The 16,834-nt window shown below is 41.5% G+C and overlaps 1 long non-coding RNA gene across 1 annotated transcript in view; it reads left to right on the top strand.

Annotated features, from left to right (window-relative positions):
* LOC126191125 (uncharacterized) overlaps window positions 1-16,834 on the top strand; it is a 1,376,329-nt gene that overhangs the window by 530,050 nt on the left and 829,445 nt on the right. The gene's annotated exons all lie outside the window — the stretch shown is intronic.

Raw genomic sequence — 16,834 nt, forward strand, 5'->3', positions numbered from 1 at the left:
AGACGAGGCGTAAAGTTTTGTGTCGTGCAGTCACCAAGTGTACACCAGTGGGCTTCGGCTCCGAAAGCCCGTATCGATGACGTTTCGTTAACTGTTCCCACGCTCACACTTGTTGATGGCCCAGCATTGATACCTGCAGCAATTTGTCACGTTGAACGATCCTCTTCAGTCGCCGTTGGTCCCGTTCTTGTACAATAATTTTTCGGTTGCAGCGATGTCGGAGATTTGATGTTTTGCCGGATTCCTTATATTCACGATACACTCGTGAAACGGTGGTACAGGAAAATCCCCACTTCGTCGCTACCTGCGAGATGTGTCCCATCGCTCGTGCGCCGACTATAATACCACGTTCAAACCCCACTTAAATCTTGATAACCTGCCATTGTAGCAGCAGTGACCGATCCGAACAACTGCGCCAGATACTTGTCTTCTATAGACGTTGTCGATATAGCGCCGTATTCTACCTCTTTACATATCTCTATATTTGAATACGGATGCGTATACCAATTAGTTTGGCGCGTCAGTGTAGATACTCAAGAGTGGCCCACAGGGCATGAAATGCAATGCGTATTGCAGTGAAACACAACTTTTAGACATTGAAGGCGTTGTTTTAAAGTACTTTCAGCATTACAGATAGCTTAATTGTTTCAGCAAGTGCTCAAGTTATGTCGACTGACATGAAGTGAGGTTTATAATCTCAAGATACTTGTATTAACGAGGAAAATCGATCATTGGCGCTGATTGTGAACTACAGAAAAATCTTAGAACAATTTTTCTTAAATAGCTGCCAAGCCTCTAGTAAATTCCGGAATGTATCACAGTAAGGCGTTTATCACACAGCGAATTAATATTCTATGACTTTGTTTGTTATTTTGCTGAATACAATCAGTAATAGGCCGCAAACTGCCGTGTTTAGTTATATGTAGAACTGATAAGGCTCTGCTGAGGCAAAAATTTGATCCCCTCTTGGCCTCCTGTGAAAACAGACGATTGAAGCCTTATGGCTACAGCGAGGAGGACAAGCAAGCTCTGCACAACGAAAGATACAGCTTTCAATCTGACAACAGTATGCATGACACATGGCAGTGTTTCGTTACGCACAGTAGAGGATCTAAACCATTCTCCTGTGATGTAGATTACAATACGTTCAAGACGACTGTTGCAAAAACTATACGGCTAATGTGACGTAACCGATGCAAAACACACCTCGAAGAAATTTTCCCTGCTGCCAGTGCCTGGTGTATTAAGAGAATTCTGGTGACCTGCGTCTTTCGCGGTAGGTCTCTCTTTACCGTGAAATGATGCCGTTGTCACTTGGATGTAGCAAGCACAATGACGTTAAAATGTATTTACAAGATTCTGTGTCTATCGCGAAGTATGATTGTTAATATACGACTAGTTTTAATTCCTTATGCACCGTCATGAGATATAAAATTCTTTGCTACGAATAACGTGTCAGGGTGAACTGCAGTATCTTAAGCATTAGATCACTACCTGCTGTTGGTGCAGAAGGCACTGAAATAGTGAAACGGGGCTGTCCATAATGAAAGGGATCTATCCCATTTGCCATGGCGATTTTCAAAAAGTTTTGGCCATTAATGTGAATGAAGTTGAGAATCACATAAAAGTACCTCAATCTCATAACCATATTTTTGTAAGCCTGTATTTGAGACCATACGTATATACAATTTCAAGTCCTGTATTACGTACGTTCCTATATATAGGGTGAGTCACCTAACATTACCGCTGGATATATTTCGTAAACCACATCAAATACTGACGAATCGATTCCACAGACCGAACGTGAGGAGAGGGGCTAGTGTAATTGCTTAATAGAAACCACACAAAAATGGACGGAAGTATGTTTTTTAACACAAACCTACGTTTTTTTAAATGGAACCCCGTAGTTTTGTTAGCACATCTGAACATATAAACAAATACCTAATCAGTGCCGTTTATTGCATTGTAAAATGTTAATTACATCCGGATATATTGTAACCTTAAGTTGACGCTTGAATACCAATCCTCCGCTGTTCGATCGTTTGTATCAGAGAGCACCGAATTACGTAGGGATCCAAAGGGAACTGTGATGGACCTTAGGTACAGAAGAGACTGGAACAGCACATTACGTCCACATGCTAACACCTTTTTATTCGTCATTTTCACTGATGCACATGTACATTACCATGAGGGGTGAGGTACACGTACACACGTGGTTTCCGTTTTCAATTACGGAGTGGAATAGAGTGTGTCCCGACATGTCAGGCCAATAGATGTTCAATGTGGTGGCCATCATTTGCTGCACACAACTGCAGTCTCTGGCGTAATGAATGTTGTACACGCCGCAGTACATCTGGTGTAATGTCGCCGCAGGCTGCCGCAATTCGTTCTTTCATATCCTCTGTGGTTGTAGGCACATCACGGTACACATTCTCCTTTAACGTACCTCACAGAAAGAAGTCCAGAGGTGTAAGATCAGGAGAACGGGCTGGCCAATTTATGCGTCCTCCCCGTCCTATGAAACGCCCATCGAACATCCTGTCAAGGGTCAGCCTAGTGTTAATCGCGGAATGTGCAGGTGCACCATCATGCTGATACCACATACGTCGACGCGTTTCCAGTGGGACATTTGCGAGCAACGTTGGCAGATCATTCTGTAGAAACGCGATGTATGTTGCAGCTGTTTGGGCCCCTGTAGTGAAGTGAGGACCAATGAGGTGGTCGCCAATGATTCCGCACCATACATTCACAGTCCACGGTCGCTGTCGCTCTACCTGTCTGAGCCAGCGAGGATTGTCCACGGACCAGTAATGCATGTTCCGTAGATTCACTGCCCCGTGGTTTGTGAAACCCGCTTCATCGGTAAACAGGTAGAACTGCAACGCATTCTCTGTTAATGCCCATTGACAGAATGACACTCGATGATTAAAGTCATCACCATGTAATTGCTGATGTAGCGACACATGAAACGGGTGAAAGCGGTAACGATGCAGTATGCGCATGACACTACTTTGACTCAGTCCACCGGCTCTCGCAATGTCCCGTGTACTCATGTGTGGGTTCATGGCAACAGCAGCTAACACACCAACTGCACCCGCTTCTCCTGTGACGGGCCTGTTACGGACCCGTTTGCGTGCTACGACCATACCTGTTGCATACAGTTGGCGGTAGATGTTTTGCAATGTGCGGCACGCTGGATGCTCTCTGTCCGGGTACCGTTCTGCATACTCCCTGCAGGCTTCAGCTGCATTTCGTCGACACTCGCCATAGATGAGTATCATCTCCGCCTTTTCAGAGTTCGAATACACCACGGTCACAGTTCCTACAACACTAAACTATCACAGACGTCTGGTAACGCGGTGTACTACAGTTGGTCTGCGTGCGGAGACGAATGCAGAATAACAATAGCAGCAAGCGCTACATGCGGACACTGCGACAGCTAGACCAAACCACAACAGTGCACTACAGCCACACTCGTAAACACGGTCGTCATCGTAAACATGTCCCTGCAGATGCTGCTCGCCGACCGTGGCCCGGGTTTGTTACAACACGCAACTGAACGTCGGAGGTCTCAAGCGTCAACTTTAGGTTACAATATCTCCGGATGTAATTAACATTTTACAATGCAACAAACGGCACTGATTACGTATTTGTTTATATGTTCATATGTGCTAACAAAACTAAAGTGGTTCCATTTAAAAAAAACGTAGGTTTGTGTTAAAAAACATACTTCCGTGCATTTTTGTATGGTTTGTATTAAACAGTTACACTAGCCCCTCTCCTCACGTTCGGTCTGTGGAATCGGTTCATCAGTATTTGATGTGATTTACGAAATATATCCAGCGGTAACGTTATGTGCCTCACCCTGTATATATTGGCCACGACATCCTGGTCGATGATTGTTGCAGAGTCTGTGTGTTTATGGGTTGCATTTTTTCATATGACTTTTGAAGCCAATGGCAGCACGGCATCTCTTGCCGAAATTGTCACAAGTGTATCTGGCTGCTGAGGCAGGAGCAGTGATAGCATTGCGAAGCTTTTTCTGCCTTAATCTAACAGGCCTTCATCATGTTTCGACATTCCAGATGATATATCATCACGCCACTCTGGTCTCATGCTAGCCCGTGCCTCCCAACTGTTTGTGTCGATTCCAAAGCTCTCCATATCTCGCTTACAGGAGTCCTTGAACCTCAATACAGGACGTCCTACAGGTCTTTTGGCTATAGAGATCTCTCCAAGCATCACCTCACGTGGTAATCTGTCAGGATCCATACGGTGGACGTGTCCCAGCCAGCGGAGTCGTCTCTGCTTCAAGATAGCTGAAATACTGTTGCAGTTAGTTTTAGATAGCACTGCTTCGTTGGTCACTCGGTCCTTCCACGTTACTCCCAGGATGGATCTCAGGCACCGCATGTGGAAAGCATTAAGGCGACGTTCTTGTTTGGTATAGGTAGTCCATGTTTCCGATGCATACAAAAGGATAATGAGGACGCAAGTTTGATATACAAGAATTTTGGTGGTCAAAGAGAGTTTGTTGTTTTTCCAAACACGTGTAGAGAGTTTGGCAAAAGTTGTCGCAGCTCTTCCAATTGGAGCATCAATTTCCTTCTCAACAGACATGTTGGATTCTAAAGTAGATCCAAGATAGCAGTGTCCTGCAACCCTATCTAAAAGGATGGACATGCAGAGACTTAAGATAATTTGGTTGAGTTTAAGAACGTTTACTGATACACGCGCATCGCAGGGACCTTGCTATGTAGCAAGGTTCATTTTAGAGCTATGTTTCAATTACATTTCGGTTTAATACTGAACAATGGATTTCAGCTAAATGCTTCCTATTGTGTGTGATTTCTCATTACATCTGTTTATACCAGTAGCTGTGCTGTCAGCTGTTTAATAATCATTCTCAGCTCTTCGCGTTCTAATTCGGTACGTAGCACTCCTTTTCGAAGAGCATATAACGTTAACATTTCGTTTTCATTTATTAAGCAGGTAAATGATAACCTGTGATGAAGAAGTGTGCTATGCTTTTACGCCAGAGGAAAATAAGCTGCAATGAGGTGGGCTGCCGAAAAGGAAGGTATCCCAGCATAGGCTTCAGTAACGTCGCACTGCGTGGGAGGACGATCCAGCATTTCGTTCATTGATAGCAAAGGACCATAATAATTGTTATAAGGAAAAATGCAAACACTGCAGTGATTGTATAGTAGCTACTCGAACCGTGGAAAAGAAATACATGCAATCAAAAAGTCATATAAATAAAATGAGTGATATCACTAAAAAATCATGCGCAGCTTTTGCGATGATTTTGTCTAAAGATACGACAAAGCTCGAGAAACAAACGGAAGCAGAGCTTAAAATTGTCGCGTTCCTAGCAGCTTACGATATTCCTCTTAATACGACTGACCATTTGATAGCTATGTTAAAAAGTGTGTTTCCTCATTACAAGATAGCACAAAATATGGTTACGAAACGGGAAATGCTATTGCACCTTCTTATTAAAATGATCTTATTTTTAAGCTTCAAAAAAGTAAAATTCTCCATTTTGACAGATAAAAGTACCGATATTACCTCAGTCAGTTCTGCTTGCATTGTTGTGTGCTATCATGAGAGAATGGAAGACCAAATATCGATGAAATTTTTCAGTCTGACTGAAATAATGACATAATTTGTAAATGGAGCAACTGAGGCTAATTTGTGTGAGAAACCCACTCAAGCCGTAGGACAACGTAATATTCCATCACAAAACGTCATTTGTTTTGGATCAGATGGTCCAAATGGTATGGTGGGGAAACACAATTCCGTATCCAGTTGACTAAAAGAGTTTCTTCCTAGAATCATGTTAACGAAATGCATTTGTCATTAGTTCATTTGTGTGCTTATGATGGTTGCAAGGCACTTCCTAGTCGTTGTGAGGAACTTGTAATACATGTTCATAATTACTTAAAACGAAGTTGCTAATGTCAGTGCCAGCTGGCTCCAGTTTATAAATACGTGCAGCTTTAAGTACATAAATTGCTTCCTCCAGGACAGACACATTGGCTTTCACTTCTTTCGTTGTCAAACGAACGTTGGTGCAGTGGGAAAGATTAATTTCTATTTCATTGATGAGAGGGCAACAGAAAAGTTTAATAAGGCCAAAGAGATCCTAAACTAGCTTTGTGTTCCATTTATTAACTGGATTTCCAGTTTCTAAAGTGATTGTTGTCGTAATATAATACAGTGAATGCTTACCTTCAGTCTTTAAAAGTTGTAGTGCTAAACGTAAAATAACAAATAGAACAATCTTTTTAAGACATTTGGCTAATCTACATGAAACAGTATTATGTTCACAAAGAGTCTCTTACTGCAATTATAGTAGATTTTGTAGAGGCTGCGGATGAGACCACGTTTATGGACATTAACAGCATGTATCTAGATGCAGAACTTCTAGAGGGTGCAGCTCGGTAAATTGCTTTTTCTGGAATTCACGTTGTGACGGCATTGTTGGTCGAAAAGAGGGAGAGTGGGTGTGGTTCACAGTGACTGACAAGATGTTTGTATTCAATTGTTGCTCAGTTGCGATAATGCAGTGGTCGCGTGAGGAGCGATAATGGGGTGGACGCGTGAGGAGCGCTCATTTCGTGTTGAAACGTATTTTTCGAATTCCGACTCGATCATTTGCGATTTGCGGTATCCCCACGCGGACGTGTTCCTCGATTAGAAGCGATTTTAAATTGGGTAAATGCAATCAGAACAACAGGGTACGTATCATTTGTAGGAAGAGGACCTGAGAGAAGCGTTACAACACCACAAAATGTCGAACGAGTTAGAACAGCAGTACTGCAATTTCCGAAACGCTTAGCTCGGAAACACGCACTTGCTCTTGGCATTTCAAGAAGTTCTCTCCACCGGATTCTCCATGATGAACTGAATTTTCATCCGTATAAAATGTGCGTGGTCCAACAGTTGTCAGTACGGGATTACGCAACATGAAGAACATCTTGTGAAGACATGCTTGCAACCATATCCCACGACGCAAATTTGTTCCTTTGTGACGAGGCACATTTGCACCTCAGTGCCTGTGTAAACAAACATAATATGCGGTACTGGAGTGACTTGAACCCCAGTCAAGTTCACCAGAGACCCTTGCGCTCAGTCCGTTTCACTGTGTGGTGCGCCATATCACGAGTAGGCTCTACTGGCGCTTACTTTTTTCTGGAAAATCGTCGTGCTGTAACTGTGAATTCGAAGCGTTACCTAACTATGCTACAAGAGCTTTTCCAAGAGGCTTTCGAGACAGTTCAATTAGAAGATACCTGGTTTCAACAAGACTGTGTCACTGTAAACATAGCAGTCATTACCATGATTCTTTTGAAGCAAACATTTCCTGGAATGTTTGTCTCTCGGAAGGGGGATCTCAACTGGCCCGCACGATCACTGGACTTGCAAGGGGCACTTAGCCTACCTGAAGTCAAAGGTGTATTGCAACCGTGCCAGCACCCTGGAAGTTCTACAGAACCATATCGAGGCTGAAAAACAATTTGTAAATTTGTGGAAAGTTACTATGGTTATCGGTCCCTAAGTTTACACACTACTTAATCTAACTTAAACTAACGTACGCTATGAACAACACACACACCCACGCCCGAGGGAGGACTCGAACCTCCGACGGGGGGAGCCGTGCGGACCGTGACAAGACGCCCAACACCGCGTGGCTACCCGCGCGCCAATATTGAGGCTGAAGCTGCAAGAATACCGTAAGACATGCTTGAAAGAGGGCATGACATAACGACTACGGCAGTGTGGATTGTAAAAGTGGACATTAGCCAGATACACTGTTTAAACCATATAACTCAAAACTTCCATTATGAGAAAAATAAAAATGTAAGTTTCTTAGTGCTTATTATTTTTTATTTTATTCCCAAATCAGCAATTAACCGCCCTCCATCCTGTAAGAGCTTTGAAGTCGAAGATGTTCTGGCCATGCGTCATCTTATAAGAGAATTTAGGGAGAGATGCCGCAACTTAGTTCGTTCAGGTAAAGTAATTCAGATGCGGTTTAAATTTAATGACACTGAGCTAGAACATTAATGTGTATTATCTCCAAAAAAAGAGCCCTGTCTTATACAGAGAGAGAAGTTACGCCTACTTTAACATTTAACAATACTGGGAGATCTTGTACCATGAATGAAACGGCCTGAGAAGCAAAAAGTGGATGGTGAATGGCGGTCTTTGCCATTGTATGTGTTTCCAGCAAGTTTTGTCGGAATCTGATCCTGTCACATTTTAGCACGAGGTGTGTTTAGCTTTTCGTAATGATTTCCTGTGTATGAACTTCTCAAATAATCTTAGTTTTAATTCGTAAATGAAGCGAAATTTATTTTCTAATGCTTTATATGTAGATAAATACATACCTAATTGGAAGTCAATGTGTATTGTTTTCACACTGGAAAAATCTCATCCTATGATGGTGTGCATTTATGTGGTGCTTTAGGGAACTTCACCCTGCCAAGGGAGTATTCAGGTAAAGTAAAAATCCTTATTGCCAGAAGAGTGTAAGTTGTTTGGTTGGTATTGTTACCACCAGTAACGGCAACTAGTGACCTTATTTAAGTAAGGAAGAAGAGCGAGAGATGAGACATTCCAATTCCTCAATATTCAATATCATTTTTCTAATATCAAATTCCATTTTTAATTTTAGTTTTCTCTAAGATATTCACAATAAAAACCAGGCTGAGAAACCGGCTGTTATGAATGGAACTCTCCTCGCATCACAGGGCGTCAAATGGTCCGGCGGCTGTTGCGCTACTTTTCATCCAACCATGTCTATGATTGAAAGAATGACCGCTGCTTATCTTAGTACATCAGTGGATGTGGATGAAGCTGATAAGTGTTCAACTGTATCAGACGACTATATTAAAATCAGTGACAGTGAATACATTCACCCAACAAGTGCAAACAGTTCGACCAGTGACATTGTTCATTTTTATTTTATTTTCTTAAATAATTTTAATGTTTTTTGTAACTATGGAATATAGGTCGATTAATACTAGCAGCTTAGGCAGAGATGTAAGTACGTGGGCAGAGACTGAAACCACAAGAATTTCTAATATTTTTGGTGGTAGTATGCCATTTATGTGGTGCATTGCGTGATCCATTTGCAGTGACTTCCTGAGAACGATGGAGAGTAGCAGAGTCGGTGTGTGTTGGACAGCCTAGCAATGTATTTGGTCCAAAACCGAGGGAAGTCGGCCTGCTGTGTATTGGAGGCTGCATTATTTTAAAATGATTTTATAATAATGTGTTTTGTGGAAAGGGGTTCAGCAAATGAGATTTTATTAATGAAGAATGTTAAAAGCAGACTCTAAAGGTACTCGTGTTTTCCTAAATTTGTAGCTGTGTAGTTTTTCTTGTTAGAACATTGCGTATGTTTGAAGTTTGGTTTACAATTTTATAATGAAGCACATGCTGTTTTCTTATAGTTGAAACAATTGTCAAGGAAGGCAGCTGTACACAGGAGAGCTATTACTAAATATTGGGCTAACTAGTTTAGGTGTGAGAACTTTATGTAAAGGTGTGGTGGTGTCATGGCTTACTGATGCACAGTTAAACTTGGAACCATTGTTTTCTTTTAGCGGTCGTTGAGATCATTGCCCCATTTTTAATTTTACTTTCATGTTTTCACACTCGGATTGCACACCGTGACTTGAGAACCTTTTATGAAAATTGGTGAGACACCGTCTGGCGTTGTACATCGCAAGTACGACGGATGAAGTTTGATTTTTGAGTCACATGGCTGTTCCTAATAGCAGCAACTTGCAGAACAGACGAGCGATGCGTAAGCACAGATGGGCCAATAAATTTAATTACAAACGAACTTCATGTCCACAGTAAGCCACAGTGATTGCCAGATGTATTTCTGAAAATAATATCGTATCAGTTCAAAGGCTTAGTACCCGTAAAGGATTTCAGTAAAATGCCATCTAGTGAATTTTCAAGCAGTTCTATCAGAAAGACAGATGCTTTAATTTTTATGTTCATTTGCTGTGTAATTACAACAGTTATGATACAGTGATTGTTTGTAAGACGGAAGATAAAGATCAGTAATATACAGAGTCAACGTTTTAATCTAAGGCATTTTGTTTTGTAGCCTGATGACATATGTAAATTTGATTGACAACGGATTGCTTTCTCGGAGACAAATCTTTAATGTACCGGCTAGCCTCGACTTCGCATCATGTAGCGTGAACTCCATATTTCAGCTTAAAATTAAATGTTCACATAGTTCTGTTGCTCTGTACTGAGATTTACATACTTCGATATCAAAAATAAGTTTTATACATTTCTCAGATACCAAATCTACAGGAAACTGTCACCTGTAGACCTTTTCAACTAGGACGAGTAATTACATGGTAGGCTGCTTATTTCTACAGTCAGATAATAATTTGTTCTGAAATCACATAGACATGTTTTGATTTAGCAGTTACTCTCAAGATTTGGAACGAAACAATTGAAGTTATTATACAGCGTATGCCATTAGAGGAACACAGTTTGTTTTGTACATTTATTACCAGGCAACATTGTAGATGAATTGTCTGGAGAAGAGTTATAGCTTGCTCCTACAGAAATGGAACTATAGTGTGTTCTCTGCAGCTTTGAACATTGATTTTGTAAAAAGTATTTTATTCTTAACTGTGAACTTTCAAAATACTACAGAATCTAATGCAAGTGACATCCTTTTATTTTATGCATTTGTAATATTATGCTATGGTTATAACAAGTGACTTTGCTATTAGTAATGATATACTCCCAGTTAAAAGTATATTTATTTATGGAGTCTTGATGCTACTTTGTACCCTTTACTGAAGTGTAGGTATTTCATGTCCCAGTGATATTATCAGAAGCTTGGGTTTGCATTTATTCAGTTTATTTTGTCAGTGGTAATTACAATATTTTTGTTTCCATTAACATTTATAGGAAATTATTTCAATAAGTTACCCGTGTAGTATAGACTTGTGTGTGAGAGATCTTTCTTTGTTTGCTGCTTAACTATAATTGCATTAAAACGTCAAGAGGCACCAGAGCTAGGTCAAATGTTAAAGCTCTACGATAATGTGTACAGAGAAGGGACAAGTGAACAGGGATATTTCATAATACCGATTAAACTGAAACACTGGACAACGCCTGACATTAATAATCAGGGCTGTTTTTCAATATCAAACACGGAACAAGAAAGTGCAGTTGGGGATTCCTTTTCGAAATCTGACACTTTAGGGTGTAATTTGTCACAATAGTCAGGCTCTGTACTTAAAGATTCAGGTTTTGTATCCAAAACTGATGACCAAAGTGAATCAGCCAAAGATGAGAACAATGATTGTTTGCAAAGTATTCTGAAGGTGTTGTCACAGCGGCCGGCCGGTGAGGCAGTGCGGTGCTAGGCGCTTCAGTCTGGAACCGCGTGACCGCTACGGTCGCAGGTTCGAATCCTGCCTCGGGCATGGATGTGTGTGATGTCCTTAGGTTAGTTAGGTTTAAGTAGTTCTAGGGAACTGATGACCACAGATGTTATGTCTCATAGCGCTCAGAGCCATTTGAACCATTTTTGATGTCACAGCACAATGAAAAACTGAATAGAAAATATGAAGAACATGACAAAAGACTGGACAGATTTTGAAGAACGTGACGAAGACCGTAGATAAAGCTGGGGGATATTGCATGCCATCTAGAACAGAATAACAAAAAAATTAGAAAGGAACTTTTACCCTTTTTAAATGAGAAACCTAAACAGGTTAAGCAAGATGTACGTGAGATGTTCAACTCTGTAATAAATAATCAAAAGTCAAATATGTTGCACATTGAAACGGCCGAAATTTCACAGTTAGAACAACAGGATAGTCAGTCTGAAACCCAGATACAAAATCTTGAAGACCAGTGTGCATCGTATAAGGCTAAAGAGACAGAGCTTGGTACCCAACATCAGTTAAATATAGTTACCTAACAGGTAGACAAACTCTTTGTAACTGTGATCCAACTGCTTGGAAATGCGGACCAAAAGTTTGTCTTCAACGTTTAAAAAAGGGACAAATGACCATTAACCAATAGCACGAGTCCTATGTAAAGAAACTTGTTGACTGAGTATCGTGCGTTGAACGGAAAGACTGCCACGCGGATAATGATACCGATAACCATACTTTGCCTTTTAGTACTGCTGATGTACTTTCTTATTCGTAGCATCTACGTTAAGCGATAAGCTAACGCAGTGCGTTACGCAAACAAGATAGCGCGAATACCACACACAGCTCGAAAAAAAAAATTGTTCTCCCACCATAATGATCTATTTGATTCACTGTTGAAAAGTTTAAAGGTTTTCGAAATTTTGCCAATGAGAGCGGTTACAACAATTCCAGCACTGTTTCCCACCTTCATGGTCAATTGGTCATAAACTTGAATATACTTGTGGCTATTTAGAATCTGATGCAGCCACAAGAATGTGAGCAATCGCAAAAGAATGCCAAACGGAAGGTGAATTTCATCGGCATACTGGTCTGAAGCAACACAAGAAAGAGTCAAAAACAGTATCAGTATGTCAAAGAACTTTGAATAATCAGGATTTTCGAGACCGACAGACTACTTCCAGCACATGATACGCAAAAATCGCTTCTTATCGAATTCGTACAGTCTCTCTGAATTAATAAGAATTTGTTTCACTAGATTACCGACACGACTGTCGCACATTATTTTGCCAGGACGCTGTAAAAATGACACTGAGGTTTTTTAAAATTTACTGCAAGTACTCCGAGCTGACAGCGAGGAATTTCAGTCACGAGATAAATACACAGACGGTAACAGACAAAATTTCCAGTCACATTTAAAGAGATCAGGTAACGTGTGTGCTACGAATCGGAACAACAATTACAAACAGAATAATCAGTTCTCTAACAGTAGTGATCATAATTATTCAAACAATTGTCATTCTAGAATCACTTCTTACCTGTTCACTGATATTTTGTATACATTGTCACCCACCCCAAGTATTTGTAACCACACATTTTGTACCATGCTTTTCTGATTGTTTCTTTTGGAGAATCTTTCGAGTGCCTCCTGATATTGTATCAGCAGATCTCATTCTGCAAAACTCTTGTGAAAAAGGGGGGGGGGGGATGTTAATGAAAGTGAGCTGTCGTTAATGAAAGTGGTATGTTCCAGAATGAGATTTTCACTCTGCAGCGGAGTGTGCGCTGATATGAAACTTCCTGGCAGATTAAAACTGTGTGCCCGACCGAGACTCGAACTCGGGACCTTTGCCTTTCGCGGGCAAGTGCTCTACCATCTGAGCTACCGAAGCACGACTCACGCCCGGTACTCACAGCTTTACTTCTGCCAGTACCTCGTCTCCTACCTTCCAAACTTTACAGAAGCTCTCCTGCGAACCTTGGTATGTTCCATTTTCCATGGTGATTTTCAGAAAGTCTTGGCTATAAATGTGAATGAAGTTGGGAATTTGATAAATGTAGTCAATCTTTGTAATATAGGTACAACCATATTTTTTGTAAGACTGCTTGAGACCAGAGATATTGGTCAGAGTATGTCAGGGACTAGTGGAGTCAGTGTGTGTTGGACAGTCTGGCTATGTAGGATGGAAGCTCTCCTGTCTTGTAGTGAAGCAGCATTATTTATAATGGATATTACAATAATATGTTTTGGGGAAAGATATTCAGCAAATAAATTATATTAATGGAAGAATCATAAAAGCCCACTCTGCATGTAACCCATTCTTTCCATATGTGTAACTATGTAGTTTCTTGTTGGTATAACATTTCGTATGGTTGAAGGCTGCTATAGAAATTTTATAATGGAGTACATAATGTTGTCTTATAGTTGAAACAAGTGTCAAGGAAGGCAACTGTACACAGTAAAGTTATTAAGAAATATTGGGCTGTCTCGGTGGGAGAGCTTTATGAAAAGGTATCTTGTTGTCATGGCTTAACGAAGCACAATTAAACTTGGACACTTTTTTCTCATTTATCGGTCGTTAAGATTAACTGCCCATTTCCTCTTTTATTGTCATGTCTCTGCTTCCACACTCGCATTGCACAACGCGACTTGTGTACTGAGAAGCATTTCATGGAAACTGATAACATAACGTCCTGCATTGCACATCACATGTACGGCAAATAAACTTTGATTTTTGACAGTCACATCATTGTTTCTAATTACACGAAGCTGCAGAGCGGACGAGCGTTCCGTGCGCACAGTAGACCAATAAATTTAATTACAAACACACGTCATGTCCATTGTAAAGCATAGTGATTGTCAGAACGTATTTCTGAAAATAATATCGTATCAGTATAATACCAGTAACAGACTTAAGTACTATGCCATCTTGTGAATTTTTAAGCAGTTTGATCAGATACTCAGATGCGTTAATTATTATGTTCTTTTGCTGTGTAATTACAATAACAATTCTGAGACAGTGATTGTTTGCAAGGCTAAAGATGAAGATTAGCAATATTCAGAGCCAACGTTTTAATCTGCATAATTTTGTATTGCAGTCAGATTGCATATACAAATTTCATTGACAACTGATTGTTTCCTCGCAGACAAATTCGTCAATGTACCGGCTAGTCTCGATCTCGCATCGTGTAGCATGATCTCCACATTTTTCCGTTCAAAATTAAATTTTTCCTTAGTTCTGTTGCTCTGCACTGATATTTACACATTTGGATATCAAAAAACAGTTTTACACATTTCTCAGATACAAAATCGAAAAGAAACTTTCAATCGCTGATGCTGTTTTGGTGGTCTTCAGTCCCCAGACGGGTTTGATGAGACTCTCCACGCCACGCTATCCTATGCAAGGCTGTTCATCTCTGAATGGTTACTGCAATCTACATCTTCTGAATATGCTTACTGTATTTATCTTTTGGTCTCATGCTTACCCGCTGCCCCCTCACCTCTCCCCACACTCATACATGCAAACTTCCCTTCAATAGTACACTAGTGATCCCTTGATGTCTCATAATGAATCCTGTCAAAGGATCCCTTCTTTTAGACAAGTTGTGCCACAAATTCGTGTCTCCCCAGTTGTATTCAGTACCTCCTTATTGGCCACGCAGTCTGCCCATTTAATCTTCAGTGTTCTTCAGCAGTAGCACAATTCAAAAGCGTCTGTTCCAGTCTTTGTACAGAAAGCCGTTTATCGTCCATGTTTCACTTCCATACGTAACCACACTCTTGAGAAATGCTTTCAGAGAAGAGTTCCTAATCTACTTCCTTCAGAATCGCCGGATTCAATTCGCCTTCATTCCATTAACCTTGTTTTGCTTTAATTAAGTTCATCTTATATCCTCCTTTCGAGATGCTGTCCATTTCGTTCAACTGTTCTTGTAATACTTAGCTATCTGTGACACAATTGTAATGTCATCGGTAATTCTCCAAGTTTTTTAACCTTCTTGAGAACTTTAATTACTACCCCCAGTTTTCTTTAGCGCTTGTTCAATGTACAGACTAGCATCGGGCATAGAATACAAATTTGTCTCACTTCCTTCGCAATCACTGCATTCCTTTCAAGTCGCTGGTCCCTCGTAACTGCCGTCTGGTTTCTGTACAATCTGTAAATAGCCTTTCGCTTTCCGCTCCCTATGTTTTACCCCTGCTATTTTCAACATTTCAATTTCCAGTCAACGTTGCAACAGCTTTCTGTAAATCTTGAAATGCTCTAAACGTAGGTTTCTCCGTTTCTTATCCTATCTTCTGAGAAAAGTCGTAGGAGCAGTACTGCTTCACCTGTTCCGACATTTCTGCTGGATACAAACTGATCTTCCCCGATATTGCTTCTAACAGAAATTGATAATATGATTATAAAAATATTTTGCTCAGTGTCCCTGGAGCTCACATCAGGAAACACACATAGCGAGTGTATCTTAATTTGTGCAGCTTCATTACTTCGATGAAATACTAGAAATTGTAAATAATTGAGATTTCTTTTCCTGCGTTGTGCAATGACTAGGCGGCAGATATTTCGTCAGTTCTTTTACCTACCTCCGATGTATAATTTTCCATATTGTCCTTCCGAGCTCTTTACTTCCGGCCTTGTGTCTTGTTGTCAAGAGGTGCTCCCTTGAACTTTCTACCTCGTCATTCGCCCAGAAAGGAACGGCTTAGGCGGTCCTGCAAGAGGTACAGCGTGTGTGTGTGTGTGTGTGTGTGTGTAGACCGAAAACACGTCTGTGTGCGGATAGATGAGATGCTCTCACTACGGATGGGGTCGGTACGTTACGGGGGTGACGAATGGGAGCCACAGCACAAGATGGCAAGAAGCTCAGGGAAGGCAGCCGCCCGGAAGGACGCGACGGCCGCTTTCTCCGTCCGTCCATTCGTCCGTCCGTCCACCCACTCATCCATCCAGCCCAGCGTGCACGCGCGAAGTGGGCGGGGGACGAGGATGGCGGAGACGGAGGACCCCCACGCCTCGCCGCTGTGCGTTGCGCGCTGCATCAGGATCCAATTTGTCCGCAGAGGCGGGCAGACGCTAGCCGGGTGGCAGTCCCGGTCCCAAGGGCTGTCGCCGTTAGATGCTTTGGAGGTGCGGGGGCGACCGTGTACTCTCGGAAGGCGCCTGTCGATGCGTATTCCGGTGGACAGGCGGCGCGCCGTCACCAGGAGACGCCGGCTCTACACCGGAGCTGCACCCTTCGGCACGAGTGGCCACTGCACTCAGAAGAAGGCACTGGTCCATCCTCCCTGTAGTGTATATCGATGCAGTTTATCATTCGAGCGATGATTGGTATCTAGAGACTAGACAGGTCATTCCCGTTATTATTGTCATCGGACAGGTGTACATAGTAATAAG

The sequence above is a fragment of the Schistocerca cancellata genome, chromosome 6, assembly GCF_023864275.1.
Source record: "Schistocerca cancellata isolate TAMUIC-IGC-003103 chromosome 6, iqSchCanc2.1, whole genome shotgun sequence".
Classification (NCBI taxonomy): Eukaryota; Metazoa; Arthropoda; class Insecta; order Orthoptera; family Acrididae; genus Schistocerca; species Schistocerca cancellata.